This window comes from Felis catus, assembly GCF_018350175.1.
Source record: "Felis catus isolate Fca126 chromosome D2 unlocalized genomic scaffold, F.catus_Fca126_mat1.0 chrD2_random_Un_scaffold_51, whole genome shotgun sequence".
NCBI lineage: Eukaryota > Metazoa > Chordata > Mammalia > Carnivora > Felidae > Felis > Felis catus.
This window is the reverse complement of record NW_025408510.1, coordinates 1,562-14,275: the sequence shown is the minus strand read 5'-3', so window position 1 is coordinate 14,275 and position 12,714 is coordinate 1,562. Positions and strand designations below refer to the sequence as shown.

The 12,714-nt window shown below is 47.3% G+C and overlaps 1 long non-coding RNA gene across 1 annotated transcript; it reads left to right on the top strand.

The window, feature by feature from the left end:
- Positions 1 to 9,226: 9,226 nt before the first annotated feature.
- Positions 9,227 to 12,406, top strand: LOC123383606. Its single transcript, XR_006593509.1, has 3 exons — positions 9,227 to 9,987; positions 11,339 to 11,431; positions 12,228 to 12,406. It is a non-coding gene; the product is annotated as an uncharacterized LOC123383606 (long non-coding RNA).
- Positions 12,407 to 12,714: the final 308 nt, after the last annotated feature.

The following is a 12,714-nucleotide window of genomic DNA, read 5'->3' as shown; positions in this document are numbered from 1 at the left end:
TTAGCACATTCTAGCTTGGGGCTAACCCTCAGATATTTGGAGAATGGTTCTGCTGCACCAGTCCTTGAGTGGGCTCGGTCCAGTACGTAGCAGATCCTGAAGAATATTGCCAATGGATGAAGTGTCTGCTCTGCATGGTGAAGGCATCTGTATCCTCCAGTGGTAGGAGTTCTGCTGACGAACTGTTGAAGATTGGGGGCGATGGTGGGGGTGGTCCAGAGCCCAAGACCAAGAAAGATCTCCTGAAGACATCTTTCCTACAAAAAAGGTGATTTTATTAAACGATGGGGACAGAACCCACATGCAAGCAAATCTGCAGTGGGGTCCTGACAGGTAACTTATTATTATTGCACACCATCAGGTTGGCAGGGTGTCACGGATAGGGTAAGTCTCTAAGCAGTGTTGGAAGCAAGCTTTCAGCACCTTGAGGGACTAGGTGTGGCTAAGGAAATGCCCTTCATTACCATTTAATAAAACCCAAGTCATGAGACCCATTCAATGTATATGGGGCGGGTGCATAAGCTTGGAGGAATACTGCCAGGATATACCTTGAGCAGTTGAAATAAAAGAAGTTGACTTGCAGGGTCTTCAAGGTTGGGATGATGTTAGGCTTAGGTTGTGTTTTGCCCCTAGCAAAGGGTCATCACCATCACCGAGCAGCTAAGCTCCTAGAGGGATGTCACTCTATCCATTTCAGGGATTGTCAGTGGGCTATAAGCAGTAAGGGAATTTAATTTTCATTTGCCGTAGCATCACACATTACCATGACAAGTGCTTAAGGCCCTTTTCTCTGCACGTGGGTGGTCAAGACTGTCCAAGGAATAACAATCATATTCCACCCAGGGTGGGAGGAGGGGCTAGCTTGTGCTTTACCCCTCAGCCTGCCTTATGCTCCCTCATCATATCCTCCCTGAATAATGTCAACCCTGAAACCTTGAAGATGGATGAAGGTGGAAGGTCTCATCTTCTGTAGCTTCTTTGTGCTGAGTAGGGGCATAGAGTCGTCCCTACCTATATGGGTCCTTATTGGTCTCTTGGGGAACGTACAGAGGAGTTACAAAGGCAGTGGTGGCTTGAGGTCTCGTACAGGTTCCCCGGAATAAAAGGCACATTAGTTTGCCCACTGACTAACTGTAAAGCGGGTAGAGGTTTTATTTCGATTCGGGAGCCCATGAAAATTGCCCCTCTAAATGACTGCAGTAAGAAGACATAACATGATGCCGTAAGGGCCATTTATTTCAGGGTTAAATCCCCTGTTGCATGAGACTTTCCATCCTTTGAACAATTAGGTCTGGGGGTTTATATGGGGTGAGTTTCGAGTAACTGTCAGATCAGGTGTAGGGAGGACATGGTTTGCATACTTAGAGATTTATAACTTAACTCAGCTTCAAGTGGATACTACAGCACTGTCTATTGATAGGTCTAGAGTGAGAAAAGATCTTGTGTACAGCTGTTGGGGAAACCCATCCCATTTTCAAGCTGTTTCAAGATTATACCCAGGGGGTCCTATTACTATGCCCACAGGAGAACAACAAGGTTGTCCATACCTGTGCTATTGTGACAGGATCTCTCAAGGTTACCTCACGTTGTCTAGTTTAGGCAAACATTTGAAGACAACTAGGATTTAACATTGATAATGTGCATTGCTGAAATGTAGTTTTTCTCTCTAAAAACCCTCTTTGCCTGTGATACCCAAATCCAGACTAATTCATTTGCGAATAAGGGCACTCTTGACAAACTTGGCCTCATTATTTCCATAAGCTCTGCAAGAAGAGTCATTGATCCTAAGGATCTTTGAAAGCGTGCTTTACTTTACTGGAATCCCTTCTAAGGAATCTCCAGACTGAACTTTGGTAGCCTCTCCAGGCCAGAAGCCAAACCAAGGACTTCCTGTCAGATGGGCCTGTAATACCAGTGGAATTGGGCGAATTCCTCTTCACGAGGTCCCCAAGATATCCTAGGGTTCCTGTGCCTGCCAGGAAGGGACATTCTTTACTCGCCTGGTGAGGCGCTGGGAACTCTGGGAACCAGGTATCCGGAAAACATTTCCAAGGGGCTTTAATGGCTCCATGTTACATCACGTCAACCTTAGTTCCTCGAAGCTGTAGTGTCATTTCTGAGTCTATGCATGTCTCTCAAATAGGACATTCCAGTCAAAGCCATAGGAAAGTAACCAGTATTTCCAAAGGTGTCCTGTTACAAGCAAGAGATTCTTATTGCACGTAGGCAAATACCTGTAATGGCCATGAAAGGAAGAATACTCACAGAGTGTTTGAATTTCAGAAGATTTAGGTACAGAGGGAAGGTCAAGGCTTCAGTTGGCAAGTGAATAGTTGGTGACATCTCTGCCTATTAGAGATACCTGAAGAGCAGAGAACGTTTCCTTCATCTAGAACAGCAAACATTAGAGAAGCAGCAAGATTTCCAGCAAGACTCACAAAACTATAATCTTCCTCAATTCATTTAGGCCCCTCTTCCTAATTCTGGTTCAGTTGGAATATAGCTTTTGAGTTCTCGAAATACCCTTTTTAGTAGGAATCTGAAAGATTGCAAATCCCTGTATTTGTCCTAAAAGTATTTATTTTGTGAATCTCCTACGATATGAAACAGGTTTCGTGAGAGAAGATTTTGTTATGTTTATCCTTTATGGAGAGGGGGAGAGAGAGAGAGAGAGAGAGAGAGAGAGAGAGAGAGAGAGAGAAGGAGTGGGGGAGGGGCACAGGAACCTCAGGATATCTTGGGGACCTCGTGAAGAGGAATTCGCCCAATTCCACTGGTATTGCAGGCCCATCTGACAGGAAGTCCTTGGTTTGGCTTCTGGCCTGGAGAGGCTACAAAGCTTCAGTCTGGAGATTCCTTAGAAGGGATTCCAGTAAAGTAAAGCACGCTTTCAAAGATCCTTAGGATCAATGACTCTTCTTGCAGAGCTTATGGAAATAATGAGGCCAAGTTTGTCAAGAGTGGCCTCATTTGCAGATGAATTAGTCTGGATTTGACTGTCTTGGGCAAAGAGGGTTTTTACAGAGAAAAACTACACTTCAGCAATGCACATTATCGATGTTAAATCCTAGTTGTCTTCAAATGTTTGCCTAAACTAGACAACGTGAGGTAACCTTGAGAGATCCTGTCACAATAGCACAGGTATGGACAACCTTGTTGTTCTCCTGTGGGCATAGTAATAGGACCCCCTGGGTATAATCTTGAAACAGCTTGAAAATGGGATGGGTTTCCCCAACAGCTGTACACAAGATCTTTTCTCACTCTAGACCTATCAATAGACAGTGCTGTAGTATCCACTTGAAGCTGAGTTAAGTTATAAATCTCTAAGTATGCAAACCATGTCCTCCCTACACCTGATCTGACAGTTACTCGAAACTCACCCCATATAAACCCCCAGACCTAATTGTTCAAAGGATGGAAAGTCTCATGCAACAGGGGATTTAACCCTGAAATAAATGGCCCTTACCACATCGTATTATGTCTTCCTACTGCAGTCATTTAGAGGGGAAATCTTCATGGGTTCCCGTATCGAAACAAAACCTCTACCCCCTTTACAGTTAGTCAGTGGGCAAACTAATGTGCCTTTTATTCCGGGGAACCTGTACGAGACCTCAAGCCTCTCTTAGGATGGTCGCACCTTTCTTTTTCACTTTCCTTTCTCAATTCATACTAACAGGTCCTTCTTACGATGGGCCATTCAAAGCATCACTGCAGACATTCGAGTTCCCAACTGGAAAGACCAATCGGATTCCTGCTGCCTGTTCCCACTTCCATCTGAGGATACTTCAAGCCTCACATCTGAAATCTTCACTGGCAGTACTGGTAGACACTGGGTTTGAAATGTGCTCTGACAAAATGCTGTGTATACATTCCAGATTACCACCGAGGCATTTCTGGATTTCTGAGCGACATGCATACTTCAACTGGCGCTTTCAACAATGCCTCTCTTTCCTCTAGTGACTGGCTACACTCCTGGACTGAGCATGTCTGTCAACTACCAAAGCACTTCTCTCTTGTTTTCCTAACTCTGTTGTGCTGGTTTCTCCCATGCCTCTCTGCCTGGTGCCGACTCCATCACTACACTTGCTGAAGCCAAACGATGAGCCTTTCTACTCAAGAAGGCCCACCTTGGATTCAGCCGCCGCTGCCTTTTGTAACTCCTCTGTACGTTTCCCAAGAGACCAATAAGGACCCATATAGGTAGGGACGACTCTATGCCCCTACTCAGCACAAAGAAGCTACAGAAGATGAGACCTTCCACCTTCATCCATCTTCAAGGTTTCAGGGTTGACATTATTCAGGGAGGATATGATGAGGGAGCATAAGGCAGGCTGAGGGGTAAAGCACAAGCTAGCCCCTCCTCCCACCCTGGGTGGAATATGATTGTTATTCCTTGGACAGTCTTGACCACCCACGTGCAGAGAAAAGGGCCTTAAGCACTTGTCATGGTAATGTGTGATGCTACGGCAAATGAAAATTAAATTCCCTTACTGCTTATAGCCCACTGACAATCCCTGAAATGGATAGAGTGACATCCCTCTAGGAGCTTAGCTGCTCGGTGATGGTGATGACCCTTTGCTAGGGGCAAAACACAACCTAAGCCTAACATCATCCCAACCTTGAAGACCCTGCAAGTCAACTTCTTTTATTTCAACTGCTCAAGGTATATCCTGGCAGTATTCCTCCAAGCTTATGCACCCGCCCCATATACATTGAATGGGTCTCATGACTTGGGTTTTATTATGTGGTAATAAAGGGCATTTCCTTAGCCACACCTAGTCCTCAAGGTGCTGAAAACTTGCTTCCCCCTAACCCTAACCCTATCCTTGACACCCTGCCAACCTGATGGTGTGTAAGAATGAGTTACCCGTCAGGACCCCAGGGCAGATTTTCTTGCATGTGGTTTCTGTCCCCATCGTTTAATAAAATCACCTTTTTTGTAGGAAAGATGTCTTCAGGAGATCTTTCTTGGTCTTGGGCTCTGGATCACGCCCACCATCGCCCCCATTCTTCATCAGTTCGTCAGTAGAACTCCAAACACTGGAGGATACAGATGCCTTCACCATGCAGAGCAGACACTTCATCCATTGGCAATATTCTTCAGGATCTGCTACGTACTGGACCGAGCCCACTCAAGGACTGGTGCAGCAGAACCATTCTCCAAATATCTGAGGGTTAGCCCCAAGCTAGAATGTGCTAACTGGGTGTCAATTCTGGCTTCAAAGGACAGGGCAACAAAAGCCAGTGCCAGGAACTTTTCACCCCTTTCTGGAGAAACACTGCAGGAGGTTTCCCTTGGTCCTAGCCCACACATGGGTCTTACTCCTGAGGCAACCATCCTATCAGGAGATTGTGCTCGTCGCATCAGTGTTTGATTTATCGTGTTCTCTCGTGTTAAGAAAGAACTTTGGCCTTCTCTGTATCATTCTCCACCCTGTTGCTCTTTTCCCACCAAGTTCTCTCCCTTGTCCACTCAGGGACAGTATCTCAGAGGCATTTTTTCTACTTTTAACTGGGGTGTCAGACCATATTCTTGTCACCGCGGGATCCCTTGGGCCACAGGGTCCCTCAACAACTGCCTTTGAGCACTATGTGGACAAAGGTAAGCCCAGGGGATTTCAAAGTGCCCAGCAGCAAGGCTCAGGTGGAGTCAGGGTCACCGATATTGGAAGGGAGCTATCCTCCCTTCTGGGATAAGAGGAATGTGGAGGTAGACATTTCTGTCTCAGCTTGATTCCATAATTTGCTGAACTGAAACACTTTGGCCCTGTTTCTAGCCATTCTGATTTCCCTGGCCATAATGATAACCATGTCTCTGGTCTCAGGCAAGGACAATGAGACTGTCCCCTGCATAGTGAGTGCTGGCCACTCCTAACCAGCTCTGAATCTGGTCTGTGCTAACCAAGAGCAATCAGTTTCTGAGATCCCAAAGGAAGGATTGCCTTCCTGAGAGTACTTGGTGTTTGGGTGGCTGGTAGAAGAAATGATGGCTAGCCAACTTGTTTCCCTCCCTGGCCATTAAAGATGCTTTTACTCTGAAGAACAGTTGGTTCACCATGGGCAGTATTCTCGAGGACCTGCTTAGCACAGAAAGGGACCATTCATGAACTACTGCATCCAAGCCCTGTTCCAAACATTTGAGCTCAGCCTGCAGCACAAGCCTGTTACCTTGGAATCACTGTCTTCTCTATCCACTGATAGGATGGCAAGGGAAAACAGTGAACTCCAGAAGCTTTCCCTCACTTCTAAGGTAAGAACACAGGCATCTTGCCTTTGGGTTCCCATGGTGGTCGACAGAGGCTTCCCTTTGCCCTACTCATATGTGTTCCATATCTTATTCCTGAGACCATCAGCTTCCCATGGAGTTGTCCTAGTCATTGCATCCTAAGATTTATCTCATTTTCTGCACCACATGCTTCCCTGGGGAATTCCATCAGACATCTAAAGCAGTTAATATCTATGCCTCTCAAGCTGTTCCACAAAATAGAAATGGAAGGAAAACTTCCAGACTCATTCTACGAAGCCAGCTTTACTTTGATTCCCAAACCAGACAGAGACCCAGCAAAAAAAAAAAAAAAAAAAAAAAAAAAAAGACGACTATAGGACAATATGCCTGATGAATGAGAATACAAAAATTCTCAACAAGATACTGGCAAATCAAACGCACAGCATATGAAAAGAATTTTTTACCATGATCAGGTAGGATTCCTATCTGGGCTATAGGGCTGGTTCAATATTTGCAAATCGACCAATAGGATACATCACATTAAGAAAATCACAGGTAAGAACCACATGATCCTGTCAATACAGGCAGAGAAAGCATTTGAAAAAACACAGCATCCTTTCTTAATAAAAACCCTCAAGAAAGTCGGAATAGAAGGAACATATGAAAACATCGTAAAAGTCACGTATGATACAAGCCCACAGCTAATATAATTCTCCTGGGGATAAACTGAAAACTTTGCCCCTGAGATCAGGAACATGACAGGCATGTCCACTGTCACCACTGTTGTTGAACATAGTTTTGCAATTCCTAGAACCAGCAATCGGACAACAAAGTGAAATCAATGGCATCACAATGGCAAAGATGAAGTCAAACGTTCACTCTTCACAGACCACATGATACTCTACCTGGAAAACCTGACAGAATCCACCAAAAGTCTCCTGGAACTGCTACATCAATCAGGAAACTCACAGGGTACAAAAGCAATGTACAGAAACCCATCGCATTTTAATATACCAATAACAACGAAACAGAAAGACAACTAAAGAAACTGATCACGTTCCTAGTTGCACCAGGACCATAAAATACCTATCAGTAACCTTAAAAATACGAATGAACCAATCCAAAGATATAAAAGTTCTGTATGCTGAAAACTATACAAGGGTTATGAAGGATTGAAGAAGACAAAAAGAAATGGGAAAACATTCCATGTTCATGGATTCGAAGAATGAATATTGTTAAAATGTCAATACCACCCAAAGCAATCTACACCTTCAATGCAATCCCCATCAAAATCGTGCCACCATTCTTTCCAAAGCTAGAACAAATCATGTAACATGTGTATGGAAGCACAAAAGACCCCGAATATACAAAGTAATATTCAAGAAGAAAACCAAAGCAGGAGGCATCACAGTCCCAGAATGTAGCCTCTGCTACAACCTGTAATCATCAAGACAGTATGGAATGGGCACACAAACAGACACATAGGCCAATGGAACAGAATAGAGAACCCAGATTCAGACCCACAAATGTATGGCCCGGCCCACTAATCTTCCACCAAGCACGAAAGAGTATCCAATGGAAAAAAACCAGACTCTTTAACCACTGGTGCTGGGAGAACTGGACAGCAACATGCAGAAGAATGAAACTAGATCACTTTCTTACAGCATACACAAAAATAAACTCAAAATGGATAAAGGACCTGAATGTGAGACACGAAACCTTTAAAACCCGAGAGGAGAAAGCAGGAGAAAACCTCTCCGACCTCAGCTGTGGCAATTTCTTACATGACACGTCTCCAACGGCAAGGGAATTAAAAGCATAAATGAGCTGTAGGGACCTCATCAAGATAAAAACCTTCTGCACTGCAAAGGAAACAAGCAACAAAACAAAAAGACAACAGATGAAATGGGAAAAGATATTTGCAAATGACGTATCAGACACAGGGCTAGTATCCAAACACCTATAAAGAACTCACCAAACGCCACAGCTGAAAACAAATAATCGGGTGATGAAATGGGCACAAGACATGAATAGGTACTTCTCGAAAGAAGACATCCAGATGACCAAGAGACATATGACAAGATACTCAGCGTCACTCCTCATCAGAGAAATACAAATCAAAACCACACTGAGATTCCACTTCACATCGGTCGGAGTGGCGGAAATGAACAAATCAGGACACTATAGATGCTGAAGAGGATGGGGAGAAACAGGAACCCTCTTGCATTGTTGGTGGGAAGAAAAACTGGTGTAGCCACTCTGGAAACAGTGTGGAGGTTCCTCACCACATTAAAAATAGATCTACCCTATGATGCAGCAATAGCACTGCTAGAATTCAGGGGATTCAGGAGTGCCGATGCACAGGGGACTCGTACCCCAATGTTTATAGCAGCGTTTTCAACAATAGCCACATGACGGAAAGCGCCTAAATGCCCGTCAATGGACAAATGGATAAAGAAGATGAGGTTTCTATATACGATGGAATACTACTTGGCAATGAGAAAAGATGAAATCTGGCCATTTGTGGCAACGTGGAAGGAACTGCAGGGTGTTCTGCCAAGTGAAATAAGTCAGGCAGAGAAAGACAGATACCATATGTTTTCATTCATATGTGCATCCTGAGAAACTTCACAGGAGACCAGAGGGGAGGGGAAAGGGGGAAACGAGTTGCAGAGAGGGAAGGAGGCATACCCTAAGGGACTCTTAACTACTGAGAACAAACTGAGGGTTGATGGGGGGTGGGGGAGAGGGGAAAGTGGGTGATGGCCATTGAGGAGGGCACCTGTGGGGATGAGCACTGGGTGTTGAATGGAAACCAATTTGACAATAAATTATATTGAATACAAGAAAAAAGAAAAGATGCTCAAAGTCACTCCTCATCAGGGGACTACAAAGCAAAACCACACTGAGAGGCCACCTCACACGGATCAGAGTGTGCCTGTGGGTGGGCAGTCAGCACTGCTGCTTTGCTGGGACACAGTGTGTCCTCCAAAAGCGACAAGGGGTGGGGGGTCTCGCGCTTTGGGAAACATGGACCATCAGGAGCAGCGAGGCTGCAACGTAGCCCAGGGTGTCCCGAAGCTGGCCCAAACGTGGCCCATCAGCGTCATCGGGGCTCTTACAGGCTCCCGAGCCCCTGTCGGTGGCCGAGGAGGGGGGTGGGGGAGGGGCTTGGAAAGAGCACAGACTTGGGTTATGATTGCACGGAGGTCCGCCCATGCATATTTTTGGGGGTGGTTTTGGCTTCTTGGCTACTTTTCTAGAGCAGTTTTAGCAAACGTGAGAGGATCCTCCAGAGATTTCACACACATACCTGCCCTTACTGAGGCACAGCCTCTCCCCTGAGCAGGTATCCGAACCCCCCATCAGGGCGAGGCCTTTGTCACAGCCCCAAACCTGTGCTGATGTGTGTCCATCGCCCAAGGTCCGCAGCTGAGATCGGGTTGGCCTCTGACGTTGTACCCCAGTGCGTCCGGGCGGGTGCGTGTTGAGGAGTCTCTGCCGGTGCAGCGTCCCACCGGGTAGTGTTTCTTCCCTGACGCAGTAGGTTCCGTTGGTGCTGGCGCCACAGCGCATTTGCCAGGCGGAGAGGTGGGCGGGAGGCCGGCGGCTCTTGCCGGCGGTAGGAGCCCGCATGCGCTGTGGAGGGCGAGGGCGGTGCTCTTCTGAGCATCCGGCTTCTCCCTTGCTAGAAGTCTTCCACCTACGAGGATGTCGCCCTGGGGCCCCTGTTTCTCCGAAGACCGTCCCGATCGAGGCAGGTGAGTTCTGGTGGACCCAGCGCCGCTCGGACTCCGGCAGAGGCCACAGTGCCAGCCGTGAGAGGCCGGGTGGCTCGGGGCGCCCTGGTTCTGCTCACTTGGGGGACAGCATTTGGCCACCCTCGGGCGGAAGGCCGGCCTGTCCGTGTGGACGCCCGCAGGCTCCCGTGAGTCGTGGTGGCCGCTCTGTGGCGGCGGGGTGTGTGTGGGGGCGCCTCCCGTGGCAGTGCTGGCTTAACGGCTCGGCAGGCGGTAAGGGCCCTTCTCACTGCAGGTAGTGGCTTCTGGGAGGTTCTCCGGGTGCCTGCCTCAGCCGCGGCGGCTGTCGTGTAAGGAGTGTGCCGCCCGCCCTCGCAGAGGCTGTCGGAGACCTTCCCGCCTTGTCCGACCCCTGACCCCGCACAGGCTGCACACGTTCTGTCCCCCGAGGCGGCTGCCACGAACAAAGGCCGCCTTAGGCCCTTGCGTCCTGTGGGCCAGGCCCTAGAGAGTCTGGTGAACTGGGGAAACCCTATGGAAATTGGGAAGTTGACGGGAAGTAGGCGAGAGTGCCCTTTGTTCCCTGGGACAGTGTTTCTCAGACTCGGTGGTGTCGGGACACTTGGACATCAGGGGATTATTGAGGGCCCCAGAGAGCCTTCGAGTGTGGGGGTTGTGTCTCTTGATCTCTACTGTGGTGAGGTTAAACCGAGAATTGAAGCGGGCGCCTGGGTGGCTCTCTGTGTTAAGGGTCCGACTCTGGCTCAGGTGGTGATCTCACAGTTGATAGTTTAGAGCCCCATGTGGGGCTCTGTGCTGCCAGCTGCCAGCCTGGACTTGCCTCAGATTCTCTGTGACCCTCTCCCTCTGCCCCTCCCCTTCACGTGCCCTGTGTCTCTCTCTCAAAAACAAACATTAAGGAAACCAAACCAAATCTGAGCATCTCAGATGTGATGAATTCACTTAAAGACAAGAAATTAGTACAGATTAACGTACTCATACCTTTCATGGAAAAAATACGTACATTTTCAGAACAACACTGTGTAGAAGCGTGGCATTGGCATTGGCATTGGCTTAGTGCAAGATCTTTATTCTTCCAGCTGCTTCTGCATTCAGTGTCTTGTGGCCAATTATGTTTAGGAAGGTGATGTGGACTCCCCCAGATGAACAGCTGGAGGCGAGGAGGGTGTGGCGGTAGCTCCTCGGGTGTCTGGATGCTCTTTCCTGATTCCGCACTCAGATGGGTGGGGCTTCCTTGCTTCTCTTGGGGGTTAGCAGCCCGCACAGAGCTGCCTAGTTGTGTGGCACGCGGCGGACGTTTGGAACATCCTAGGCCACTACTTTCAGCTGATCTTCCATATCTTTCACTCAGCGAACACATTCTTGGAACCACCACCTGGATGAAGAAATGGAACCTTACCGTGCTTCCTACCTCCTACTGACTCCCACCGAACGTCCCCCAAAGGTAACCACGGTCTTGACTTTCACCAGCGATGGCTTTGGCTTGTTCTTCGCTTCATGTTGAGCCAGCCCTTGAGCGCTGGGTGTGCGCAATGCACCTGCTTTCCTTGCGTGGCTGTGCTGGTCCTCCCTGCTGTCGAAAGCCCAGTGTGTGAGCACAGCACGGTTTATTCTTTCTCCTGTGGGTGCTCCGGTTTGTGCAGAGGCTGCCTGCAGATCCACATGCATCGTATTGGGTTGCCTTGGAGGAGCAGGGCGTGAGTGGTGGCACGTGTCTGTGCCCCATGAGCAACAGCGTGCGGGAGCTCAGGGCTGGCTGATGCCTGGTATTGCCTCTTCTCCTGTGTGTTAGCTGGTTGCTGGGGCTCAGGTGCTGGGAGGTACGGTGTATTCGTGGGACCCGCCCCTGTGTGTGTCTTGGCCACTTACATGTTTCTTTTGTGAAATAATTGCCTTTTGGAAGCCACTTTGTGATTAGGTTGTGTGTTTTGGTTTTTGTTGATTTGAATGAGTTCTTTCTATGTGTGTGGAATACATCTGTGAATGGCAGAGGTTTTCACATTCTTGTGTATGTCTGCCTTACATTCTCTGTGTTGCCTTGTGGTAAGTTTCTTTTGTTTCTATCCAATAGTATAACCATTTGTATGTTTCTTGCCTTGGATTGGCTAGGGCCTCCGTACTGTGTTGAATGGTAGTGGTGAGAGTAGGTGTCCTTGTCTCCTTCCAGATACGAGAGAGAAGGGTTTCATAATGTTTTGTATACTTAATATTTTTTAAAGTTTCTTTCTTTCTTTCTTTAGAGAGCATGCATGGGAAGGGGAAGGAGAGGGGGGAAAGCGAGTGGATCCCAAGCTGACTCCGCACTGTCATCACAGAGTCTGATGCGAGGCTTGAACTCATGAACCGTGAGATCATGGCCTGAGCTGAAATCAAGAGTCAGACGCTTCACCGACCAGAAGCCACTCAGGTGCCCCAAAGAGTTCAGTATTTTACCACTACATATGGCACTTTCCGTGGCATTACTGGTAGATAGTTGTATCAAAACATGAAAATTCTCCTCTAGTTTTAGTTTGCTCTGATTTTTTAACAATCATCAAAGAAATAATAATACTAAATTTTCTGAAATGTGTTTTGTGCATCTTTGGGGTCAAGTGATTTGCTTCAATGTTGTGGTTTAACTTAAAACAACTTTTGCCCTTCTAGAATAATCCAAACCTGATGTCTATGCATTCTCTCTTCACTGGATTGCATTTGTAAATAGTGTGCTTTGGATCCTTGCATGTGTAT